Raw genomic sequence first — 27,733 nt, 5'->3', positions numbered from 1 at the left:
CTCACCTCATCCACTCTATCGAGGCCTTTCAACATACAATGAGTTTCAATGAAGTCACCCTTCATTCTTCGGAATTCCAGTGATTACCGGCTCTGAGCCATTAAACACTTCTCGTATGACAAGTCATTCTATCCTGGAATCATTTCTTGTGAACCTCCTTTGAACACTCTCCAGTTTCATCACATCCTTTCTTAGATAAGGGGCCCAAAACTGCTCACAGTATTCCAAGTGATGCCTCGTCGCTACTTTAGAAAACCTCAACATTACAACCTTGCTTTTATTTTGGTCCTCTTGAAAAGAATGCTGGCATATCATTTTCCTTCCTCACCAAAGACTCAAACTGCAAATTAATCTTTACGGAATCCTGCACAAGGATTTCCAAGTCCCTTTATAGCTCAGATTTCTGAATTTTCTCCACATTTAAAAGAAAAACTTATTTAATTATTTTGATTTTGTACAGTTTGTCTTCTTTTCCACATTGGTTCTGTCAGTCCCTGTGTGTAGTTTATCATTGATTCTATTGCATTTCTTTGTTCTACTGTGAATACCCACAAAAAAACTAATCTCAAAGTATTATATGAACACACTGTATATTTACTTTGACAATAACTTTGAACTTTGATCGGTGGCGCTCACGACTTTATGTTTTGCTGTTTCAATATACGAGAAGTAAAACTAATCTTAAAAATCTTTAAATCTTTCAGATCTCCACTCAGTCTCTGACACTTCAATCAAAAAGTCCCTGCTAGTCCAGTCTCTCTCCATAACTCAGTCTCTTGAGTCCTGGCAATGCTCTTCTAAATCTCCTCTGCTTTGTTCCTGACATCCTTCCACATTGCAGACCAATCAAAACTGTAGACAACGCTCTCAGTGTGGCCTCACCAAAGTCCTGCACAACTGCAGCATAATGTCTCAGCTCCTAGACTTGGTGCTCTGACTAACGAATTAAACCCATTTTCACTGTGTGTCTCTCGAAATGCGGCTCTCCAACTCCTCACTAACAGCCACTGGACTCAGCGGTGAGAAAACCACCTTTCACAGTCTCCTTAATCTCGAGTCGGTATGACTTCGGTATTACCAAACCAGGAAGTTGGGATGTCTCGACCACTCGAACCCCGATCTGTGGGAATACTGTGTAAATACTGTACCCGTGCTACTAGCCGTCAGCAAGAAATCACAGATGGTACACTGCATACAATTATAAAGAAAGTATATAAGTATATTTAGCAATGTCTGACCAACATCCTCTGGAACGTCTCCCAATTTCACCGTCCTCATTGACTGACTCAACATTCCTAAGCAGAACATCACAACCCCTTATCTTTAACAGAAACCCTATCACCACCAGCAGAACACCCTGCTCGCACAGAAAGCCATGAAATGAATAACCCTATACATTAGCAGTCAAATCTTAACCAGGACATTACACTCGCCCCCACCAAAATAGTCATTTCCTCACGACTTTGGAATTTATCAACCCATCATTCATAACACAGTTTTCTGAGGAACTTTGTGACGACATGACCTCCAACCCATTTGTAAATGGGAGTGACGTATCTCACGAGGGGTAGACACAACATTCTGTTCCCCTGGTGCATCATAGGTCAGCCTATCTGCGGGTTTCCTGACTCTTTGGGACCTCTTTATCCCATCTTCAGCTTCTTCAGCTCCGAGCAGTCCTTGGAATCTTCCGCATTCCAGGTCTCTCCACTGCATGTCTTTCCGTTCTCCCACTTCGGCACAGAAACACGTTCGGCACAGCATTGTGGGCTGAAGGGCCTGGATTGCGCTGCAGGTTTTCTATGTTTCTAAGTTTCTAGACCTCCTACTAGGTGTAGGTTCCATCTCAAGCTCTGGGTCAGTGCAAACCTCTCCATCCAAAAGGTGGTTCTGATGAAAAATTTTTAACAGGCCCATCCCAGTCTTCTGGAAAACTGGCACATTGGCATCTGACTCTCCGCTACATAGGGTGTAGCCACCCAGCGGTCAACCAACTTGTGCTTCCCTGGAAGCCCCAATTTCCTTATGAGAACTCTCTCTCCAGGCCTCAGTTGAAAGAACCTGATCTTTTGATCATATCGCCTCATTTTGTTCATTTCACTTGATGGCAGAGAGCTCTGCTGGTTCATATTTATCTTGCAATTCCTTACTCACATCAGACACATACTTAAGATACAAACAAGAGAAAGTCTGCAGATGCTGGAAATCTGAGGAACACACACAAAATGCCGCAGGAACTCAGCAGGGCAGGCAGCATTTATGAAAAAGAGTACAGTTGACGTTTCGGAATAAAACCCTTCGGCAGGACAAACTTAAAGATTGGTCTTCTGTGGCAAGTCAAGTCAAGTCGTTTTTTATCATTTTGACCATAAACTGCTGGTACAGTACACAGTTAAAACGAGACAACGTTCCTCCGGGATCATGGTGCCACATGAAACAACACAAAACTACATAGACTGTGTGAGACAATTCAAGGCTACAAAAGACTATGTAAAAACCACACAAAAACTACACTAGATGACAGACCTACACAGGACTTCATAAAGTGCACAAAACAGTGCAGGGCAGTATAATAATTAATTAATAATAAACAAGACAATAGGCACACCAGAGGACAAATTTCAATATAATAATAAATTATGTAGACATCAGTCTAGACTCTGGGTATTGAGGAGTCTGATGGCTTGGGGGAAGAAACTGTCGCACAGTCTGGTCGTGAGAGCCCGAATGCTTTGGTACCTTTTGCCAGATGGCAGGAGGGAGAAGAATTCCCCATTGGTACCAAAACAAAGGTCTACAGGCGATCTCGCTTGGTGCCAAACATCAGATAATAATGCGAGTATCCAGTACAGTAGTTTCATTCTGTGTACAGCTGTAGCAGTGTACCCGATGCCCAATATGCTGACTCCGTTTGTTCTTCTTGTTGATACCCAGGGTTCCAAGCATGTCTAGCAATGTCTGGATGAGCCTCTGGGGCTGGGGCTCACACTTAGGGTGACAAGGTGTAGTTCTCAACTGCAAACCTGCTCAGTAATTCATGTATGAGCCGACTCTCACTTCGCTGATCGCTGTGTATCCTTCTGGGAAAGCCACAATGAATGGAATACTTTTCTCCATAACACTTTGGCCATGGTGGCCCTCCGATCCTTTGTAGCGACGGCTTGAGCATATCAGGTGTAGTGATCAGCAATAACCAAGACACTTGTCGTGTTGGTGGGAACAGGCTCTATGGAGAGGAAATTTATACTTACTAGATTCAATGGCCCCGCACTCTGTAACTGGGATAAGGGAGCAAAACATTGAATGCACAACTTCGACTTTTAACATCTTCTCCACCAGTCTCCATCTCCATCTCTCGGGTACCAGGGAGTCACTAAAGATGAATGACCTGGCCGTCAACTTTCCTGATCCACGAGATTTTCTCTCTCTCTCTCCTGGTTTCTCACAGGAAAACTAGACATTTCAGTCATCGGAAAAAGGTGTGCCTTTGGCACCCACCCCCCACTTGATGAGGACCTCAATTTCTCCGAGGTGTTCCTGACAATCACTGACATCCTGCTGACCTGCACAGCAAACGGTTTCTGCTGTTTAGGCCTCCCTAGAACTCCAGCAGGTGGACCTGACACCTCCATGGTTTTCCCGAGCATCCACCTAGAGGGCCTTGGCATGAGGCATTCCGGGAACTCCGGGGTTTCCCGTAACTCTCCCTACTTCCCCAGGCCGACATACAACGGGTTTGGGATGGGTGTACCCCACAGTTCCTTCCTTCTGCCTCGGATAGGCGTGCACTTCTTCAAAGCAGCTCTGAACACCGGGTGAATTGACAAAGCTTTCAGAAATGTCTCTCCAACTCTCTTCACTAGCCTCCTCACAATAGGAGTATTTGGTCCCACTAGAATGGAAGCTTCAACCTTCTCAGTCGGATCCAGACAGACCAACATGAACTTAGCAAGGACCTCGGCAATTCCAACATCTGGCTCGAAACTTTCTGCTTCAACGAAAGTCACCATGGTAAGTGTAGTCATCAGTACTAGGACATACGTGGTAAATGGTAGGGCATTGAGGAATGCAGTAGAACAGAGTGATCTAGGAATAATGGTGCATAGTTCTCTGAAGGTGGAATCTCATGTGGATAGGGTGGTGAAGAAAGCTTTTGGTATGCTGGCCTTTATAAATCAGAGCATTCGGTATAGGAGTTGGGATGTAATGTTAACATTGTACAAGGCATTGGTAAGGCCAAATTTGGAGTATTGTGTACAGTTCTGGTCAGCAAATTATAGGAAAGATATCAACAAAATAGAGAGAGTATAGAGGAGATTTATTAGATTGTTACCTGGGTTTCAGCACCTAAGTTACAGAGAAAGGTTGAACAAGTTAGGTCTTTATTCATTGAAGCTAGAAGGTTGAGGGGGGACTTGATAGAGGTATTTAAAATTATGAGGGGGATAGGTAGAGTTGACGTGGATAGGCTTTTTCTATTGAGAGTAGGGGAGATTCAAACAAGAGGACATGAGTTGAGAGTTAAGGGGCAAAAGTTTAGGAGGTAACACCAGGGGGAACTTCTTTACTCAGAGAGTGGTAGCTGTGTGGAACGAGCTTCCAGTAGAAATGGTAGAGGCAGGTTCGGTATTGTCATTTAAAGTAAAATTGGATAGGTATATGGACAGGAAAGGAATGGAGGGTTATGGGCTGAGTGCGGGCCAGTGAGACTAGGTGAGTGTAAGCGTTCGGCACGGACTAGAAGGGCCGAGATGGCCTGTTTCCGTGCTGTAACTGTTATATGGTTATGTACTACGGCCCCGCAACTCTAGGGCACTGAGTGACATCAACGGTAAATGCGTCATATTCAGGCTGTAGAAGGATCTGTGCAGCAGAGTACCCCGATAACCCGTGTCAAGTATGGCTCTAGCATAAATACCCTCGATCGGTAGAGATACACTGGAGCTTGGCCCCACTAAGCCTTCAGGAACAGGGTTTCGCCCTGTGGAGTGTTCCCTGATACATTGATCGGAATGTGTCCACCCCCCCCCCCCTCCCCACTCCCAGCCCCGAGTCGCCGGGCCTTTCCCTTGCTGGGTCTCCTTGCCGTTTCCCGACTTCCTCTTCTGTTTAAGCAACCGTTAGTTCTCCCGCCCTTCACACTCCCGCTTGAAATGTCTCTCAGTAGCAGCCCTCTGCCCAGTTCGTCACAGCAGTAGGCCCAATTCCCCATTGCCCCTGTGGTGCCTGGTGGCAGCACCAGCCGATGTCAACCGAGATACCTCGGCTCTCAAATCTTTCAGGAAATCCTGCGACGCCCTCCCCGTGGTATATAAGGGGTCCCTTTAGCAACAGAGACTACTACCGAGACTCCCGCATCTCCGTCCCGTTTTCCTCCTCTGATCAGCTGAACAAAGGAGGGGGGGGGGGGGGCAAGCGTCCTCCGAGACACTCGGAGACTTAAAGCAATCGCGTCGCGTAACTGTGCGCCCTTCGCCACTTGGTCTGTCCTAAACTGATTCACATCAGCCTGTGCAATGGCCTCTTTACGGTGCAGGCAATGCTGCTGTCTCACTAGCCGAACACTGTAGGCAGAAAGTTTCTCCCCTTTCCCCTGGAATGTGTACCTGAGGCCCATCACTTCCCATCGTGCCAAAACACTTCCGAGTTCGTCCATGTGGCCCGGGGAAGTGACAAACGGGTTTACTCTCTTCAACGACCTCACCAGCTCAGCCGCCGGACCTGTCAGACTCTCCACCAGGCACTGTCGTGTCAAATTATCGGAACACTGCTACTCATCCAGCAGCTCAGACATCTGCTTCCTACCCCCCCCCCCCCGCCCCCCGTCTCAGATTCCTCCTCTCCCTCGGGGGTGGGCTTCACTCCCGAGAACCAACTCAGAATTTTCACCCCTCTCAGAAGGTCTCTTAGACCCTCCACATCTCCACAACTCCTCCGCCGCCGCACTCCGCAGAAACGAGAACAACCTGCCTTTAAAGTCTCCGTCCTCAGCCGTGGGAAGCTCGATTTCCGTTTCTTCACTCTCCCCCACACCCCACACTCCTCTTCTCTCTGAAAGTATGGACAGCCCACGCCCCCACCTCTCTAACTCCTCCAAACGTTACCGGCAGATCAACTCCCGTCATGTCATCGCTAGTCTGAACTAAAACATCTTTGCCCGGCAATTGGTCACTCTGTCATTGCATGATCGTAACTTTCCCTAAAACTGGAACCAAACTTAAAACATTATCTGTACTGTGGAACGGTTATGCTGAAGAGCAAAACGATGGATTTGCGTCGGTTCTCCATCTCCCGGTCCTTGTCATTCTCTCCACTCTTTTGTCCCCGGAGCCCCCTGCGGGCACGACTGGCCGCTAGAATCCGCCTGACGGTCACAATATTGAACAGCAAAATCAGAAAGAATGGGACACAAGGGGTTAAAATGCGGTCAAACATTTCAAATGCCGCCCATGCGGAAGAGTTTGTGTAGCTGACTGTATTAACACAAAACCAGGGAACACCATCAATTATTTCTCCAGGCTTGTCTTTAAAGCCCCAGGGGACACTCTCCAAACAGGTCAGCACACTCACTGTCCCGATAACCACAGCCGCCGTTCTCTCGGTGCAATATTTTGTTTTCAGATTCTCACAGCAAATAATCACAAATCGATCGACGGTGAACGCGACAGTCAGCCACACTGAGGCCGCAGTGCTCGCATAAGTCAACCACAGACCGAGTCTGCACACAGGAGTGATTCGCAGGAAAGATCGTGGAAAATAAATCCCAGCAGTCATCCTCAACAGCGGATCCGAGATAACGAACAGGAGATCGGCCGCTGCCATTCCCACCAGGTAGCGAGTGACACATTTGGAGAGACCGCACTTTCCCCGGGACAGGATCACAATCGCCACCAAGTTCGCTAGGAGACGGGGAACAGTAAGTTGAGGAAATTCTGAGCAGATGCCAACATAACAGTTTGAAGGGATCCTGCGATATTTCTACGTTATTGCTACATTTAGCCGCGGGAGGATCCAGAGAGAGAAGGACTTTACACGATAAAACATAGTCAATATGATCTGAATGCAGATTCCTCCGTGATCACCGAAATGTGAAGTGGCGGCTGAAAGCTAAAACTGGGTAACTGCCACTTCAGAGTCAATACTGACTGGAATATTTTCTACCGGCGCCTTCCCATTTTCGTCTGAGTGAAAGACAATAGACAGCAGGTGCAGGAGCAGGCCATTCGGCCCCTCTATCCAGCACCGCCATTCACTGTGATCATGGCTGATCATACACAATCATTACCCCGTTCCTGCCCTCTCCCCATATCCGTTGACCCCGCTATCTATAAGAGCTCTATCTAACAATCTCTTGAATGCATCCAGAGACTTGGCCTCCACTGCCTTCTGGGGCAGAGCATTCCACATATCCACCACTCTCTGGGTGAAAAAGTTTTTCCGCATCTCTGTTCTAAATGGCCTACCCCTTATTCTTAAACTGTGGCCTTTAGTTCTGGACTCACCCATCAGCGGGAACATGCTTCCTGCCTCCAGCGTGTCCAATCCCTTAATAATCTTATATGTTTCAATCAGATCCCCTCTCATCCTTCTAAATTCCAGTGTATACAGGCCCAGTCGCTCCAATCTTTCAACATATGACAGTCCCGCCATTCCGGGAATTAACCTTGTGAACCTACGCTACACTCCCTCAATAGCAAGAATGTCCTTCCTCAAATTTGGAGACCAAAACACACAATACTCCAGGTGGGGTCTCACCAGGGCCTTGTACAGCTGCAGAAGGACCTCTTTACTCCTGTACTCAATTCCTCTTTTTATAAAGACCAGCATGCCGTTAGCTTTCTTCACTGCCTGCAGTACCTGCATGCTTGCTTTCATTGACTGATGTACAAGAACACCTAGATCTCGTTGTCCTTCCCCTTTTCCTAACTTGACTCCATTTAGATAGTAATCTGCCTTCTTGTTCTTGCCACCAAAGTGGATAACCTCCCATTTATCCACATTAAACTGCATCTGCCGTACATTTACCCACTCACCCAACCTGTCCAAGTCACCCTGCATTCTCATAACATCCTCCTGACATTTCACACTGCCACCCAGCCTTGTGTCATCGGCAAATTTGCTGATGTTACTTTTAATCCCTTCATTTAAATCATTAATGTATATTGTAAACAGCTTTTGTCCCAGCACCGAACCTTGAGGTACCCCACTTGTCACAGCCTGCCATTCCGAAAGGGACCGTTAATCGCTACTCTTTGTTTCCTGTCAGCCAGCCAATTTTCAATCCATGTCAGTACTCTACCCCCAATACCATGTGCCCTAATTTTGCCCACTAATCTCCTATGTGGGACTTTATCAAAAGCTTTCTGGAAGTCCAGGTACACTACATCCACTGGCTCTCCCTTGTCCATTTTCATAGTTACATCTTCAAAAAACTCCAGAAGATTAGTCAAGCATGATTATCCCTTCATAAATCCATGCTGACTCGGACTGATCCTTCTACTGCTATCCAAACGTGTCGTAATTTCCTCTTTTATAATTGACTCCAGCATCTTTCCCACCACTGACATCAGGCTAACCGGTCTATAATTCCCTGTTTTCTCTCTCCCTCCTTTCTTGAAAAGTGGGACAACATTAGCCACCCTCCAATCAGCAGGAACTGTTCCTGAATCTATAGAACATTGGAAAATGATTACCAATGCGTCCACGATTTCTAGAGCCACCTCTTTAAGTACCCTGGGATGCAGACCATCAGGTCCCGGGGACTTATCATCCTTCAGACTCAACAGTCTATCCAACACTGTTTCTTGCCTAATATAAATTTCCTTCAGTTCATCCTTTACCCTAGTTCCTTTGGCCACTATTACATCTGGGAGATTGTTTATGTCTTCCCTAGTGAAGACAGATCCAAAGTACCTGTTCAACTCATCTGCCATTTCCTTGTTCCCCATAATAAATTCACCTGTTCTGTCTTCAAAGGCCCAATTTTGGTCTTAACTATTTTTTTTCTATTCGCATACCTAAAGAAGCTTTTACTATCCTCCGTTATATTCTTGGCTAGTTTATCTTCGTGCCTCATTTTTTCTTGGCGTATTGCCTTTTTTGTTATCTTCTGTTGCTCTTTAAAAGCTTCCCAGTCCTCCGGTTTCCCGTTCATCTTTGCTATGTTATACTTCTCTTTTATTTTTATACTGCCCTTTACTTCCCTCGTCAGCCACGGCCGCCCCTTACTCCCCTTAGGATCTTTCTTCCTCTTTGGAATGAACCGATCCTGCACCTTCTGCATTATTCCCAGAAATACCTGCCATTGTTGTTTCACTGTCTTCCCTGCTAGGGTATTGTTCCATTGAACTTTGGCCAGCTCCTCCCTCATAGCTCCATAGTTCCCTTTGTTCAACTGTAATACTGACACATCCGATTTTCCCTTCTCCTTCTCAAATTGTAGGTTAAAACATATCATATTATGGTCACTACCTCCTAATGGTTCCTTTACCTCGAGGTCCCTGATCAAATCCGGTTCATTGCATAACACTAAATCTAGAATTGCCTTCTCCCTGGTAGGCTCCAGTACAAGCTGTTCTAAGAATCCATCTCGGAGACACTCCACAAACTCCCTTTCTTGGGGTCCAGTACCATTCTGATTCTCCCAGTCTACCTGCATGTTGAAATCCCCCATGACAACTGTATCATTACCTTTGCGACATGCCAATTTTAACTCTTCATTCAACTTACACCCTACATCCAGACTGCTGTTTGGGGGCCTGTAGATAACTCCCATTAGGGTATTTCTACCCTTAGAATTTCTCAGTTCTATCCATACTGACTCTACATGCCCTGTTTCTATGTCCCCCCTCGCAAGGGACTGAATATCATTCCTCACCAACAGAGCCACCCCACCCCCTCTGCCAGTCAGTCTGTCCTTTCGATAAGATGTATATCCTTGAATATTCATTCCCCAGACCCTGTCCGCTTGAAGCCATGTCTCAGTTATTCCCACAACATCGTACTTGCCAATTTCCAACTGAGCCTCAAGCTCATCTACTTTATTCCTTATACTTTGTACATTCATATATAATACTTTTAATTCGTTACTCCCCTCTCCTTTCATATCAATTGCTATTTCACTTGGCCATACTGTATAATCTCTTCTTGAGCTTTCTACACCATTGATTCTGTTGTCCTTTTCAACTTTTCTTATTTTCACTTTCCCTTTAACTCCATCCTTATATTTCCAGTTCATCCCCTCCCCTTCCAGTCAATATGCTATCCAGCACACATATTTAGAATAGAAGTTTCTCAAAGTTTTAGATGACTTGTCAAATCCTCGCAAACTTCTAAGAAAGTAGAGAGCCTGCTGTACTTTCTTTGTAACTGCACTTATCCAGGACTGATCCTCTGAAATACTAACGCTGAGGAATTTCAGGTTGCTGACCCTCTCCACCGCCGACCCCCTGATGAGAAGTTGCCCACGTTAATAATCTGTCTGGTTTTCTTACATAGTAAGGAGTGAATGGACAATGAACCCCTGAACAATACCTCACGTTTCTGCCCTCTTTTCCATAATACTTTTTAAATCTTATATCTGTATTTCTTATGATAATCAATAGGACATTTTCTGCATTACACAGTCCTGCTGCTGCAATACAACACATTTCACAACTGATCGAATATGATGGCAGAATATAGTATTAGTGGCAAGACTTTTGGCAGTGTGGAAGATCAGAGGGATCTTGGGGTCCGAGTCCATAGGACACTCAAAGCAGCTGTGTAGGTTGACTTTGTGGTTAAGAAGGCATACGGTGTATTGGCCTTCATCAATTGTGGAATTGAATTTAGGAGCCGAGAGGTAATGTTGCAGCTATATAGGACCCTGTTCAGACCCCACTTGGAGTACTGTGCTCAGTTCTGGTCGCCTCACTATGGGAAGGATGTGGAAGCCATAGAAAGGGTGCAGAGGAGATTTACAAGGATGTTGCCTGGATTGGGGAGCATGCCTTATGAAAATAGGTTGAGTGAACTTGACCTTTTCTCCTTGGAGCGACAGAGGATGAGAGGTGACTTGATAGAGGTGTACAAGATAATGAGAGGCATTGATCATGTGGATAATCAGAGGCTTTTTCCCAGTTCCGAAATGGTTGCCACAAGAGGACACAGGTTTAAGGTGCTGGGGTGTAGGTACAGAGGAGATGTCAGGGGTAAGTTTTATTTTAAAAAACACAGAGAGTGGTGAGTGCGTGGAATAGGATGCCGGCAACAGTGGTGGAGGCAGATACGATAGGGTCTTTTAAGAGATTCCTGAACAGGTACATGGAGCTCAGAAAAATAGAAGGTATGGGTAAGCCTAGTAATTTCTAAGGTAGGGACATGTTTGGCACAACTTTGAGGACCAAAGGGCCTGTATTGCGCTGTAGCTTTTCTATGTTTCTATGTTAACTGATCTCCTTAAGACATAGGAGCAGAATTGGGACATTCAGACCATCGAGTCTGCTCTGCTATTCCATCATGGCTGATCCACTCCATACACCTGCCCTCTCGCCATATCCTTTGATGCTCTGAATGATCAGGAAACGATCAACTTGGCTCTGTGTAATGTATCGGACTCCACCCCATCCCAGGCAGCATTCTCCACACACCCAACACTCTTCGTGTCTCTGTGTAATGTATCGGCCTCTACCCCCACCCCAGGCAGCGTACTCCACACATCCATCACTCTCTTTCCGCTCTCTCACCCTGCTTGGATTTTCTCTGCTCTCTGGGAAAATTAGTTTCTGCAGAACCTCCAGCAGCACAAATGTGCAGGAGGAACCGTCAATGTCAGTGATGGAGGGGGATGGACAGTCAACCTTTCAGTCCTGCTGGAGATTCTCAACCGGAAACATTGACTGTCCATCTTCCTCCCCCCCCCCCCCCCCCCCATGGACCTGCTGAGTCCCTCCAGCATTTTATGTGTGTGTTGCTTCGGATTTCCATCATCTGCAGACTCTCTTGTGTTTCCACTTTACTCCTGCCCTTTCCTCTCTGACTGCCTGCGTTGGAAGCCTGTTTTCTGTTCACACGTTTAAGCGTCTTTCAGACTGAATAACATATACACAAAGTATTTATCGCACAAACGATGCGGCTCAAAGTGCTTTACAATGCAAAAATACAGACATCCGTATAAAAGACATTAGTAAATGCAAATCATTACTATTTTAGTTGAATCTAAGGTTAAATAAATAGGCTTTGAGCTCAGTGTTGAGCACCTTCACTCCGTCCGCCACAGAAAGCAGGATTTCCCAGTGGACACCCATTTCAATTCCACCTCCCATTCCCATTCCAACATGTCAGTCCATGGCCTCCTCTACTGCCACGATGAGGCCACACTCAGGTTGGAGGAGCAACACCTCATATTCCGTCTGGATAGCCTCTAACCTGATGGTATGAACGTCGATGTCTTAAATTCGGGTAATGGCCAACACTCATTTCATAAGAACTTAAGAAATAGGAACAGGAGTAGGCCATCCTGCCCATCGAGCCTGCCCCACCATTCAATAAGATCATGGCTGATCTGTCCGTAAACTCAGCTCCATCTACCTGTCTTTTCCCCATAACCCTCAATTCCCCTACTATGTAAAAATCTATCTAACGGTATCTTAAATATATTTAGTGAAGAAGCCTCGACTGCTTCCCCGGGCAGAGAATTCCACAGATTCACCTCCCTCTGGGAAGAACAGTTTCTCCTCATCTCCGTCCTAAATCTTCTCCCCTGAATCTTGAGGCAATGTCCCCTAGTTCTAGTCTCACCTACCAATGGAAACAACTTTCCTACTTCTATCTTACCTATCCCTTTCAAAAGTGTATGTTTCTATAAGATCCCGTCTCGTTCTTTTGAATTCCAGAGACTATAGTCCCAGACGACTCAAACTGTCCTCATAAGTTAACCCCTTCATCCCTGGAATCAAGCTGGTGAACCTCCTCTGCACTGCTGTCAGGTTGGTTCGGGTTACGGTGGGACTCAAGTGCAGACCAATGAATGCTCTTTTACCAGGATTTATTAGGGAGCTCAAGGGCAACAGTCTTTCAAAAACAGGAGGCAGGCACGAATCCGAAATGGCAGGCGGTGGTCTTACCCAGGAAAGGCAGTCCGGCGAGGGCAGACGATCCAGAGCGCACAGGCAAAAATCAGGTCCCAGAACAGGCAAAATCCAGAAACACAGAATCAGGCAAAATCAGTTGGCAGTAGTCGCAATGACAGGCTAGGACAAACTGGCAGAGAATGCGAGTCAAGGCAGGGTTTAAATGGACCGGGTAATGAGTGAAAATAGAAACAGGTCAGTACTAGTGAGGAGACAAGCGGGTAATTGGAGAAAGTCCAATAAGGAAAGGAGCTGTGCCAAAACCCACATGGCCAGGTGAAAGAAAGCAGAAATTAAAGACTGTCGTGGTCCAGAGCTATCAGCAGAGGCCCTTCGACCCAGTGTTCAGGCCGGATCCTTAACAGTAACCACCCCCACCCCCACGGGTGTCTCCAGACGCCCTTCTTGCCGGTACGGGATGGCTCCTATGAAAGTCCCTAATGAGAGAGGGATCCAGGATATCCCGAGCAACTTTCTTCGGGGCCATAGCCCTCCCAATCAACGAGGTATTGCAGTCCACGACCCCTGTGTCGAACGTCCAGTAATCGGCGCACAGTAAAGGTCTCTGAGCCATCGATGAGACGGGGAGGGGGAGGGGGCTTCGGGGCAGGACAGAGGGGCTGCAGACGAAGGGCTTTATCCTTGAAACCTGAAATGTGGGATGGATCCTGCGAAGGGTAGGGGGTAATTTTAGACGCACCGCCGAAGGGCTGATCACCTTGGTGATGGGGAAAGGTTCAATGTAGAGTGGCGCCAGCTTGCGGGAGTCCACCTTTAAGGGGATATCCCGCGAGGATAACCACACTTTCTGACCTTGGCGGTAACGGGCGGCCTCGATGCGGTGACGGTTTGCTTCCTGCTTCATTCTGGCTGTAGACTGAAGCAGCGCCTCTCGGGCTCGTCTCCACGTCCGTGAACACCTCTGGACAAATGCTTCGGCTGAGGGAACGCCCTCTTCCTCCTCCTGAGGTGCGAATAAGGGGGGTTGATAGCCAAGACAGCACTGGAACGGTGACAGACCTGATGAAGTAGAAGGCAAGGAATTGATGGCGTACTCGACCCAGGGAAGTTGCCCACTCCAAGAGGAAGATTCCCGAGACGTCACACAACGGAACATCTGCTGATTCGCCCGCTCGGTCTGGCCATTACTCTGTGGATGAAACCCAGATGAGAGGTTAACCCTGATCCCAAGTAGTTTGCAAAAGGCCCTCCAAAAGTGGGAGGTAAATTGCGAACCTCTTCAACGGGGAGACCGTGAATACGGAAAACATGCCGCATCACCAGGTCGGCAGTCTCCTTGGCAGAGGGCAGCTTGGGAAGGGGAACGAAGTGGACCGATTTGGAAAAACGATCCACTATGGTAAGAACGGTAGTGTTACGGTCGGATGGAGGGAGTCCGGTGACAAAGTCCAGTGCAATGTGTGACCAGGGCCTTCTAGGAACAGGCAGGGGTTGCAGGAGACCAGTAGGTGGCTGGCTGGAAGTCTTGTTCTGGGCCCAGACTGGGCAGGCAGAAATGAAGCTCTCGACATCCTTCCTCAGGGATGGCCACCAAAATCTTTGTCTGATGAAGGCCGTCGTGCGTCTGATGCCAGTCTGGAGGTGTGTCCCCACTGGAGAACCTGGGAGCGGACCGAGTGGGGAACATACAATAGGTTAGCGGGACAAGCACCAGGAACAGACTCACCCTGCTGGGCCGACCGGACCACAGATTCAATCTCCCACTGTGCTGCGGCGACCAGCCATTGCCTGGGGAGAATGGTCGTAACCTCGGGCGCCTCGTCGGTTGTGGGAAACTGCCTGGAGAGCGCGTCAGGCTTGCCGTTCTGAGAGCCAGGGCGGTAGGCCAGGGTGAATCCAAAACGGGCAAAAAAACAGGGACCACCGAGCCTGGCGGGAATTGAGGCGTTTGGCGGAACGGATGCATTCCAGGTTCTTGTGATCCGTCCAGACTAGAAAAGGAGTAGTCGTTCCCTCAAGCCAATGCCGCCATTCCTCCAGAGCAAGTTTAACAGCCAACAGCTCTCGATCGCCGATGTCATATTTGCGTTCTGCGGGCGAAAACTTGTGGGGGGAAAAAAGCGCACGGGTGTACTTTGTCGTCCTCTGCTGAACGCTGTGACAGTATAGCCCCTACTCCTACATCAGAGGCATCAGTCTCTACAATAAACTGCCTGGTAGGATCGGCCTGAAGGAGAATAGGGGCCCTGGTGAAACGAGTCTTTAGATCGGAAAAGGCTTTCTCAGCCGTTAGATTCCAGGGGAACTTCGACTTGGAGGAGGTTAGGACAGTCAGCGGGGCGGCCAGGATGCTGAAGTTTCGAATGAATCGGCGATAGAAGTTGGCAAACCCAAGAAAGCGTTGGACCCCCCGTCGAGAGGCGGGTTGTGGCCACTCCTCTACCGCCTTGATCTTCTGAGGGTCCATCTGGATTCCTCCAGCGCTGATCACGTATCCCAGGAACGAAGCTGAACTCCGGTGAAATTCACACTTCTCCTCCTTCACAAATAACTGGTTCTCCAGGAGTCGTTGGAGTACCCGGCGGACGTGCTGGATGTGTTCAGAGAGGGACCTAGAAAATGTCCGAATGTCATCCAGGTACACAAACACAAATTGGTTCAGCATGTCTCTGAGGACGTCATTCACCAGGGACTGGAACACAGTAGGACCATTAGAAAGTCCGAAAGGCATCACCAAATATTCATAGTGCCCGGAGGGCGTATTGAATGCGGTCTTCCACTTATCCCCCTCCCTTATGCGGACCAGATGGTAAGCGTTGCGGAGGTCGAGCTTGAAGAAGATAGAAGCACCCTGGAGCAATTCAAATGCAGATGACACAAGAGGAAGAGGATAGCGGTTCGTGACGGTGACCTCACTGAGACCTCTATAATCCATTGAAGGACGCAGGGACCCGTCCTTCTTGGCTACAAAGAAGAACCCTGCGCCTGCTGGGGAGGAAGAGGGACGGATAATTCCTGCAGCCAAGGCCTCCTGGATATACTAGTCCATCGCCTCCCTTTCAGGTGGAGACAGGGAATACAGACGGCCCCTAGGTGGCGAGGTTCCCGGAAGGAGATCTATAGCACAATCATAGGGGCGATGCGGGAGTAAGGTGGTGGCCCGAGTCTTGCTGAATACCAGCTTTAGGTCCAGCAATTCTGGGGGTACAGAGGACAGATCGGGAAACTCTTCTGTAAGCAGAGGAGCCGGACTTGGAGTAGAATGAGCAACACCTAGACAATGATTTAGGCAGAAGGGACTCCAGCTTAACACTCTGTTATCAGACCAGTCAATGTGTGGACCGTGCTGAGCTAGCCATGGGTGGCCTAACACAACTTCAGCTTTGGGGGAATCTATTACATGAAAAGCAATGCTCTCCTGGTGATTGCCAGAAATGAGGAGACTCACCGGAGCTGTAGAGTGGGTAATCAAGGTCATTTTCACTCCGGGTAAGCCGCTGGCCTCCAGGGGTTTCTTCAGACGGGAGAGTGGCATCCCGAGTTTGGCCGCAAAACTGGAACAGATAAAGTTTCCCTCAGCCCCGGAGTCGATGAAAACTGAGACGGTGTGTCTCCTCCCTTCAGCCAATATAAAAGCAGGTAGCAGGGTTCGAGTGACGGGGGACTGGGGGAAGGAAGGACTGCTCGCCCGTCGTCCCCTCTTTACAAGCGAGCGTTGGCTTTTACAGGACAACTGGATACATAGTGACCAGCCTGACAACAATACAGACAGGAGTTGGTACTGACTCTCCTCCTCCTTTCCGAAGGAGACAGACGGGCACGATTAATCTGCATGAGCTCCATTGGACTGGATGGGGGTGACTGAGGACTCGAGGAAGGAGATGTGGGCGCGGGCTGGGAAAATGTCAGACGCTCCCCGGTGGTTCTTCGTGACCCTCGGATATCACGCTCCCGCTGACGCTGTTTTATGCGGCTGCCATTCTTAATGGCCAAATCGACCAGCTCTTGGAAGCCAGCAGGCTGGTCGCGGGCGGTTAGTTCATCCTTAATCTCTTCGCTCAGCCCATAGAGGAACACGTCAGATTGGGCTTCCGAATCCCAGTGGGTAGTGGCGGCTAGTGTGCGGAACTCAATGGCGTCGTCCAAAACAGAGCGGTTACCCTGACGAATTCGCAACATCTCCCTCGCTGCCTCTCGCCCCTGCTGGGAACGGTCAAAGACTCTTCTCATCTCCTCACAAAAGTCCTTAAACGTATGGCAAAAAGGGGCTCTGCTGTCCCACACGGCCGTACCCCATTCTCTTGCTCTTCCTGACAGCAGCGTGATCACATAAGCGATACGGGATCGATCAGTGGGGAAGGTAGCGGGCTGCAGCTCGAAAACCAGCGAGCATTGAGACAGGAAGGATCTGCAGGTGCCTGGTTCACCATTATGAAGTTCTGGTGGGGGTAAACGGGGCTCTCGGGCTGGTTGGGTTGGAGTCTGTGGGGCTCATGGTGCCGCAACAGAAGGCGGGTTAGAGCTCAGCGCCAGCTGAATCTGCTGTAGCTGGGAGGCCACGCTGGCCAGAGAGGCGGAGAAGGCTTCCATCGACTGGTTGATAGAGGCGAACTGTGCTTCATGTCTCCCTAACAACACGCCCTGTCGGGAGAGGGCCTCACGCTCCTGGTTGGGGTCTGCTGAGTCCATAAAGGCCAGTTCGTTCTGTCAGGTTGGGTCGGGTTACGGTGGGACTCAAGTGCAGACCAATGAATGCTCTTTTACCAGGATTTATTAGGGAGCTCAAGGGCAACAGTCTTTCAAAAACATGAGGCAGGCACGAATCCGAAATGGCAGGCGGTGGTCTTACCCAGGAAAGGCAGTCCGGCGAGGGCAGACGATCCAGTGCGCACAGGCAAAAATCAGGTCCCAGAACAGGCAAAATCCAGAAACACAGAATCAGGCAAAATCAGTTGGCAGCAGTCGCAATGACAGGCTAGGACGAACTGGCAGAGAATGCGAGTCAAGGCAGGGTTTAAATGGACGGGTAACGAGTGAAAATGGAAACAGGTGGGTGTAAGTGAGGAGACAAGCGGGTAATTGGAGAAAGTCCAAAAAGGAAAGGGGCTGGGCCAAAACCCACATGGCCAGGTGAAAGGAAGCAGAAATTAAAGGCTGTCGTGGTCCAGAGCTACCGGCAGAGGCCCTTCGACCCAGTGTTCAGGCCGGATCCTTAACAGTACCCCCCTCCAGAGCCAGTATCTCCTTCCTCAATTATGGAGACTAGAACTGCACGCAGTACTCCAGGTGCGGTCTCACCATCACCCTGTATAGTTGCAGCATGACCTCCCTGCTCTTGAATTCAATCCCTCTAGCAATGAAGGCCAATGTTCTGTTTGCCTTCTTAATAACCTGTTGTACCTGCAAGCCAACTGTTTGCCATTCATGAACAAGCACTCCCAAGTCCCTCTGCACAACAGCATGCTGCAATCTTTCACCATCTAAATAATAATCTGCTCTTCTATTATTCCTTCCAAAGTGGATGATCTCGCATTTACCAACGTTGTATTCCATCTGCCAGACCTTGGCCCACTCACTTAACCTATCTATATCCCTCTGCAGACACTCCACAACCTCTGTACAATTTGCTTTCCCACTCAGTTTAGTGTCATCAGCCAGTTTTGCTACACTACACTCAGTTCCCTCTTCCAAATCATCAACGTAAATGGTAAACAGCTGCGGGCCCAGCTCCGACCCCTGCGGCACCCCACTCACCACTGACTGCCAACCGGAGAAACACCCAATTCTCTGCCTTCTAGTCAACCTACGTTGACTTTAGCCACCCTCTTCCGCTTCATATTTTTATAAAAACTTTTGCTATCTGTTTTCATATTTTGTGCTAATTTACTTTCATTCTCCATCTTCCCTTTCCATATTTCCTTTATCATTTCAATTTCTCCCTCTCACCTTATCTCCTTACCTGTCCATCACCTCCCTCTGGTGCTCTTCCCCCTTTTCTTTCTTCCATGGTTGTCTGTCCTCTCCTATCAGACGCCCCCTTCTCCAGCCCTTTATCTCTTTCACCAATCAACTTCCCAGCTCTTTATGTCACCCTCTCCCCTCTCCCTGCTTCACCTATCATCTACCACCTTGTACTTCTTCCTCCCCCATCTTTTTTTTAAACTTCTCTTTATTGGTTTTACAGAATGAAAACACATTAGATCATCCATAGGTTTAAAAGTACAACAATGTTAAAGAAAAGGAAAAAAATAAAATACATATGAAATCAAAAGAAAATAAACACACTCAAAAAAGGCAAATACTCCACCATTAAAGAAAGTAGTCAATTCAGTTTGTTACTTTCATCATCCTAAATATTGTTCTCCGGAAACTTGTGGAAAATGTCCCAAATATCCCAAAATTTGCTAAGTTTGTTTTTTTGTGATGTAGCTTATCTTCTCTAGAGCAAGATAAGAAGTCATTCCTTTCATCCATTGTGAGAGTCCACTGGATGTTGGTTTCTTCCATGAATGGGCTATGCAGTGTTTGGCTTCCAAAAAAAAACCCAAAAACAAATATTAAGCAGACACCTTACATTTTTGGAGGTTACAAAGTCCTTTAGATAAATGTTCAGAATACATAATTTATGATCAAGGGGCACCGTTTTTCCAACAATCTGATCAAATCCAGCACCTTCTTCCAGAAGCAGATTATCTGGGGGCACTCCCACATACAATGGAATAGAGACCCGTTTTGATGGTTACATTTAATGCATGTGTCTGGAATGTTGGGGTTAAAGTGATGAAACATGACTGGAGTAATGTACTGTCTGGTTATCCATTTGTATGGTAGTAATAAAGAATGAGTGTTCACTAATTGGGTTTGAACTAAGGACCAAGTTTCTGATCACTCTTTTTCTGACAGATTCTCATGCATATCTGTTCTCCATGCTTGTAGTATGTTGTTCGATGACTCTTTGCATTTACTTGCAAACAAATTGTATAATACAGACACATGACCCCTAGCTTCAGATAATTTCAGAGTGATGTCTTCTAGGGTAGATAAAGGAGGGAGCTTCAAACTGTTGCCTTGCCTGGACATAATAAAATTTCGCAACTGAAGGTATTTAAAAAGTGTTTTGTTGGAATTCCACATGTGGCCTTGAGTTCTTTAAATGACATAAATGTGTCGCCCTTCTAAAGATCAGACACCTTTACTATGCCTCGGGCCGCCCAAGTTTTAAAACCAGGGTCTGCTCTGCCAGGCTGGAAGCTATCTTTACCAAAGATAGGAGTAAACTGGGATAACTGTGATGCCTCTCCCCAATACACAAGAGCATCATGCCAAACCATTATTGTATTTTTTAAGAAGGGGTTTTTAGTTTGTTTGACCAGTTTTTTTTTCTTATCTGCTGAATACATATACAGTCTACAGGGATATTGATTGACTGGGATTCCATTGCGACCCGAGTAGGGGAGTGATCCTTAACAAAGTAGAACAGTCCTGCTCGAATTTGGGCCGCCCAGAAATACCGTATAAGATTTGGTAGCTGTAAGCTGCCTCTATCATGCGGCAGGTATAACAGGGAAAGCCTGAGTCTTGGACGTCTATTATTCCAGATAAAATTAGAAAAAAAAAATTCTTTAGTAAATAAAAGAAAGACGATGGAGGAGAAACTGGGATTGATTGGAAAAGGTACAGGAACTTCGGTAAAATTGACATTTTTAGAATGTGTATGTGTTCAATCAAAGATATGGGCAATGTCGTCCATCTGTTCATAAGTTGAATAACGGAGTCTGTGAGAGGGTTATAATTAGTTGGGATAATTTTATCAAGAGTAGGAGTAATTTTAACACCCAAATAAGTTAAACCCTGTTCTGACACCATAAGCGGAGTTTGAAGTGGGGGATTGAGTCTCACATCTTTATCTATGAATAATATTGCAGATTTGTTACTGTTTATTTTATAGTCTGCAAAAGTACCAAAAGTACTTATCAGGTCAACTAAGGCAGGTAATGTTTGTTTTAAGTTGGAGCAAAACAAAATTACGTCATCTGTTTCCAGGGCTATGCAATGTTCAATATCTCCTATAGCTATTCCTGCTATGTTAGCCTGTTTTCGAATTGCCACAGCAAATGGCTCAATGGCCAGGATAAACAGGAGGGGAGATAGGGGACAGCCCCATCTTGTTCCCCATTGGAGTTTAAAAGGTGCCAAACAAAGCCCATTAGTTAACATTTCAGCCTGTGGGTTAGAATAAAGAAGCTGTATCCACATTAGAAGTTTTCCCCCTGTACCAAATCTTTCTAAAACTTTAAATAGATACTGCCACTCCACAGTGTAGAAGGCTTTCTCGGCATTCCAATGATAGAATTGTGTTATCAGAGCTTCCAGACTTTTCATAAAGTATATTAAGCACTCTTCCAATGTTGTGGAAGCCCTGCCTTCCCTTTACAAATCAATTTTGGCCAGGCTGGACCATTTTTGGCAAGAGTGGCTCCAGCCTCCTAGCTCATACCTTACAGAGAATTTTGAGATCATTGTTCAGAAGTGAGATTGGCCTATAAGATCCACAAAGGGACCGTGGATTTCCAGGTTTTAACAGTAGTGTAATTGCTGTCATATTAAGTGGGGGGTGGGGGGCGGCGATCCAGTGTCAAATGACTCCTGATACATATCAAGCAGAGGTGGTATTAGTTTAGTCATAAAGATTTTATATATTTCAATCGGAATTCCATCAGGTCCAGGGGTTTTCCCTCCTTTCATGTCAGTTACAGCTTCAGGCAATTCTTTAGCCTCTAAGTTAAACTCCAACGAGGTCAAGAACGTTTCATCCAGTGATGTAAATTCTAACAAGTCGAGAAATTCCTTTTGTATTTGTGGAGCTGAATCTGCATAACCTGAGTTATACAGATTTTCGTAAAATCCCAAAAAGATATTGTTTATTTCTTTTGGGTCGGCAGTTGTCACCCACTCATCTGAATATATGAAGTTTATTGCCCTTTCTGTTTGTATCTGTTTGATATAACCATATAACCATTACAACACGGAAACGGGCCATCTCGGCCCTTCTAGTCCATGCTGAACGCTTACTCTCACCTAGTCCCACTGGCCCACACTCAGCCCATAACCCTCCATTCCTTTCCTGTCCATATCCCTATCCAATTTTACTTTAAATGACAATATCGAACCTGCCTCTACCACTTCTACTGGGAGCTCATTCCATACAGCTACCACTCTCTGAGTAAAGAAATTCACCCTCGTGTTACCCCTAAACTTTTTCACCCTAACTCTCAACTCATGCCCTCTTGTTTGAATCTCCCCTACTCTCAATGGAAAAAGCCTATCCACGTCAACACTATCTATCCCCCTCATAATTTTAAATATCTCTATCAAGTCCCCCCTCAGCCTTCTATGCTCCAAAGAATAAAGACCTAACTTGTTCAATCTTTCCCTGTAACTTAGGTGCTGAAACGCAGGTAAAATTCTAGTAAATCTTCTCTGTACTCTCTCTATTTTGTTGACATCTTTCCTATAATTCAGTGACCTGAACTGTACACAATACTCCAAATTCGGCCTTACCAATGCCTTGTACAATTTTAACATTACATCCCAACTCCTATGCTCAATGCTCTGATTTATAAAGGCCAAGATTTTACTAGCCTTTCAACCCTGTTTCAGTCTCAACAAACTTTTTGTTGCCTTGTTAATGGACAATACATTATATTTAGCTCTCAGTTTGTTAAGTTCTGCAAATAACTGCTGAGAGGGATTTTGAAATATTTCCAATCCAGTCTCTTTTTATTCTTTTTACAGGCTGTTCTATTTCCAATTTAAAAGATTTATGTTTAAAGCCGGTAAAGCTAATCATCTGACCTCTTAGAAAGGCTTTAATGGCTTCCCATCTTATAGGAGCACATATCTGGTCCGCACTATTTCCAAAATAGTAGCCTACCTGTTCTCCAATAAACTCTATAAATTCTGGATCCCTAAGCCGAATCGTCTGAAGCCGCCATCTTGGGGAGTAATGTAAAGCAATAGGCAGGTTCAATGTAAATGAAATTTGGGCGTGATCTGAAATTATTATGCCATCGTACCAGCAGTTTATAACTGTGGATATTAAAGCAGCTGAAACTAAGTACTAATCAATTCTGGAAAAGGTCTGGCAAGTGCTAGAATAGCAGGAAAAAGTTAGTTTATCCGGGTACGTCCTTCTCCACACATCAACTAAATTCAAGTCTTTAGCACATTGACTTTAACTCTTTTGTTGTCTGATGGTGAGAGGTATCTTTCCCATTAGATCTGTCTAGTTCAGGTTGAAGTGCACAATTAAAATCAGCACGTAAAACAAGATGGCCCGGCAGAGCAGCTGATGATAAAAGCAGATATCTGAAAAGAGCTGGATTGTCATCATTTGTCCCATACGCATTAACCAAATTAAACCTGATTGAAAAGATTTCGCATTGAATAATAAGGTATCTGCCAGATTGGTCTTCAGCAACATTAACAAGTTGGAAAGGCACCGACTTATGCATAAGGGTAAATACCAGCCCCCCCCCCCCACCCCCGTGAATGTGAGCTGAAAGAGATTGAAGAAACCTGTCCCAACATCTCCTCCTTACTCTGAACTATATTAGATGAAGGCATTAAGAATAACATCAGCAAGTTTGCTGATGATACTAAGCTGGGTGGCAGTGTGACATGTGATGAGGATGTTGGGAGAATTCAGGGTGACTTGGATAGGCTGAGTGAGTGGGCAGATACTCGGCAGATGACATTAAATGTGAATAAGTGTGAGGTTATCCACTTTGGGAGTAAGAACAGGAAGGCAGATTATTATCTGAACGGTGTAGAGTTAGGTAAGGGAGAAATACAAAGAGATCTAGGAGTCCTTGTTCATCAGTCACTGAAGGTGAATGAGCAAGTGCAGCAGGCAGTGAAGAAGGCTAATGGAATGTTGGCCTTTATTACAAAGGGAATTGAGTACAAGAGCAAGGAAATCCTCTTGCATTTGTACAGGGCCCTGGTGAGACCACACCTGGAGTATTGTGTACAGTTTTGGTCTCCAGGGTTAAGGAAGTGCAGCGTAGATTCATGAGGTTAATTCCTGGGATGTCAGGACTGTCTTACGCAGAGAGGTTAGAGAGACTGGGCTTGTACACACTGGAATTAAGGAGATTGAGAGGGGATCTGATTGCAACATATAAGATTATTAAGGGATTGGACAAGATAGAGGCAGGAAATATGTTCCAGATGCTGGGAGACTCCAGTACCAGAGAGCATGGTTTAAGAATAAGGGGTGGGTCATTTAGGACAGAGTTAAGGAAAAGCTTCTTCTCCCAGAGAGTTGTGGGGGTATGGAATGCACTGCCTCAGAAGGCAGTGGAGGCCAATTCTCTGGATGCTTTCAAGAAGGAGCTAGATAGGTATCTTATGGATAAAGGAATCAAAGGATATGGGGACAAGGCAGGAACCGGGTATTGATAGTAGATGATCAGCCATGATCTCAGAATGGCGGTGCAGGCTCGAAGGGCCGAATGGTCTACTTCTGCACCTATTGCCTATTGACTATTGTCTATATATCCTCAGGGGTTAAATGGGTCTCCTGCAGAAAAACTATTTCGGCTTTTAACTTTCTTATCCTACTCATGATTTGCTTTAACTTGACAAGTTTATTTAATCCTCTTACATTCCAAGAGGTAAACGGAAGTTCGCAGGACACAGGCTGTTAGTTATAATTTCAATCACGTTGAGCTGAATTGAATCAGAATGACCGCTAACTGGATTTACAACAGAACAGAAAAAGATGAGAAAAAAAACCAGTAAATAGTAACTAGAATATTGTAAACATAACTAAGTGTACTTCCTGAACTGAAATACACCCACACACCCCACGATAAACACCTCCTGACGGCCCCGAAAGTGAGTCTAATTATGGAGCTTAACTGGTCCTCCCGCGCCGTCGTCATGGTGACGAACAGCATGGCCAACAGCCAGAGCAGAGCTCCAACGTGATCAGCAGTAGAGAATATTTCAACCAAATTATACCAAGAGTCTATCAAATTTACCCTGGTCGTAGTCACAGTGCCACTGAAGATACTGAGAGCCGATGCAAATTCGTTAGCATAAACAACGCGGAGGGTAACACACCGCTAACGTTCGTTGGCTTTCATTTATGTCCCTTCGGCGCTATGAACATACCTGTTCAAGCAAAAGTTTAAAAACTGCTGCACTGTCTCACTTGCCCGCAGCCTCCAAGTTGTAGTCCTTCAGCTCCTGCACAAAACTTCTCCGCTGCCGGTGCACCGTCGGAAGTGTGGCGTTTTCTTCTGTCGGTCACCAGCAGTTTAGCAGGGTGAATTGTGCAATACCGTAGGTCCGGGTTGGAGAGGGAGGCTAACCCTTTCTTCACTGGATCAAAAATTTTCCTTCGCCTGAGGAGTTCGACGGAGACGTCGGGGGAAAACATGATTCTCTGATTGTCGAAAAGTACAGGTTCTTTCAGCCTGCATAACCCGGGTCTTGTCCGCGTAGTTTAGGAACTTAATTATCACTACCCTGAGTCGCTTAGCCGACTGTGCTTCAACTTCGATAGCCCTGCCAACTCTGTGCGCTTTCTCAATCAGCAGGGGCCCAGGGACGTTTTCAGCACCAAGCACCTCGGGGATCCATTTTTCCAAAAAATAAGACCATATCAGCCCCTTCCACCCTCTCCGGGAGACCCACCAGGCGAAGGTTAGAACGGCTGCTACGATTTTCCAAGTTGTCCACTTTTAACACTAACGCCTCCATAGCTGCTTTCATGGTTGTATTCTGATTACGCAGAGAGGCGATGGGATCTTGATTAGAGCTAATTCTATCTTCGGCTTCTGTAATACGCACTGTGACAGCTTTCAGATCAGCTTGTACTCCTTGTATAGCGTTTAGTAGCCCGTCAAATCTCGACACAAAGTCATCTTTCATTGTTGGAATAGCGTTTAGGATTTGGTTTGGGCCAGCTGCCGTGCTGGCGTCTGTTGCCTCTTCTTCACCAGCATTGTCGTTAGCTTGCACCGTGTGGTCTAATTTCGAAGACTTTTGCGTCTGCTTTGTTGATTTCGATGGCATTTAGGCTATCAGTCAGTTTCCGATCAGACGAACTGGAGCTGTTCAGGTAACTCAAGGTTGTTTGGTTGCGTAATTTCAAAACTTTTCGGTGGAGATCTGACACACGTCTGCACAGCACCGCGCCATAACACCTTCTTGCTCTCATTTCTTCACCCTTCCTTTCCAATCGGCCCGAAACGTCGACTGTTTATTCCTCTCCGTAGATGCTGCCTGACCCGCTGAGCCCCACCAGCATTCAATGTGTGTTGTTCCAGGTTTAGAGCTGATGTTTGAAGATGTTAACCCAGTCTGCATCACTTGCAGCTTTAGGTACTGAATTCCATGGGTTAAGGAACTCAAGAACTCGATCCTCCTTTACACTAAATACAGGGACAATACAGGCCCTTCGGCTCACAATGCGGTGCCGAAATCTTAACCCACTCCAAGATCAATTTAACCCTTCCCTCCCACATAGCCCTCAATTTTTCCATCATCTCCGTGTCTAAGATTCTCTTAAATGTCCCTAATGTATCTACCTCTAACACCACACCTAGCAGGGTGTTCCACACACCCATCACCCTCTGTGTAAACAACCTATCTCTAACATCCCTCCCTATACTTCCATCCAATCACCTTGAATTTCCACCCCCTTGTATCAGCCATTTCCATTCTGGAAAAAAGTTTCTGTTTGTCCATTGGACCCATGCCTCTTATCATCGTGTACGCCTCTATCAAGTCAAGTCTCATTCTCCTTCACTCCAAAGAGAAAAGCCCGAGTTCACTCAACCTCTCCTCACAGAACATGCACTCTAATCCAGGCAGCATCCTGGTTAATCTCCTCTGCACCCTCTCTAAAGCTTCCACATCCTTCCTATAATGAGCAGATGTGTACTTTTATTTTAAATGTTACACTGAACTTTGACCTGTGCCCACCCCAAGGTTCTACGAGAAGAGAACAAGGGCAGACACCCCTGTCCGGCCTGCGCCACGAGTCAGATGGACAGAAGAACTCAGAATTCAGGTTTAGTGACGGATACCAGGACTCTGATCTGTGTCGAGCCCGTGTGGAACATGGTGACCTCGGGGAGAGTCAGGAAGATCTTGCTGAAGGGTCTCAGTCCAAAACCACCTATTTCCTCTTTCCATGGACTCCGCCTAGCCCGTTGAGTTCCTCGGCAGCTTGTGTGCAACGCTTGGATTTCCAACGTCTGCAGATTCTCTTTTGTTTGCACAAGTTGATAGGGTGGTCGAGAAGGTGTTTGGTGTGTTGGCCTTCGTCATTTGAGCGATTGAGTTCAAGCGGCGTGTAGTAATGTTACAGCTCCATAAAACCCTGGTTGGACCACACTTGGAATATTGTGTTCAGTTCAGGTCACCTCATATCTATCTATCTCTCTCTCTCTCTCTCTCTCTCTCTCTCTCTCTCTCTCTCTCTCTCTCTCTCTCTCTCTCTCTCTCTCCCCCCCCCCCCCGCCCCCTCTCCCTCCCTCCCTTCTTCGCACTCTCACTGTACCTCTATTCTCGACCTGGGTGGTGTTAGAGGCAGATACATCAGGAACGTTTAAGAAACTGATAGGGAGACACATGGATGATGG

At 46.6% G+C, this 27,733-nt stretch overlaps 1 protein-coding gene across 1 annotated transcript in view; it reads right to left on the bottom strand.

Moving 5' to 3' along the window:
* The window catches only part of LOC140717701 (solute carrier family 22 member 6-A-like), a 51,894-nt gene extending 26,500 nt beyond the window's left edge, over window positions 1-25,394 (bottom strand). The window contains exon 1 of the mRNA XM_073031371.1: window positions 25,254-25,394. The gene's annotated coding sequence lies outside the window, so the exon portion shown is untranslated. The remainder of the gene's footprint in view (window positions 1-25,253) is intronic.
* Window positions 25,395-27,733: the final 2,339 nt, after the last annotated feature.

The sequence above is a fragment of the Hemitrygon akajei genome, chromosome 28 (genome assembly GCF_048418815.1).
Source record: "Hemitrygon akajei chromosome 28, sHemAka1.3, whole genome shotgun sequence".
In the NCBI taxonomy this organism is placed as follows: domain Eukaryota; kingdom Metazoa; phylum Chordata; class Chondrichthyes; order Myliobatiformes; family Dasyatidae; genus Hemitrygon; species Hemitrygon akajei.
Note: the sequence above shows the minus strand (reverse complement) of the source record. Positions and strands in the feature narration are given on the sequence as shown.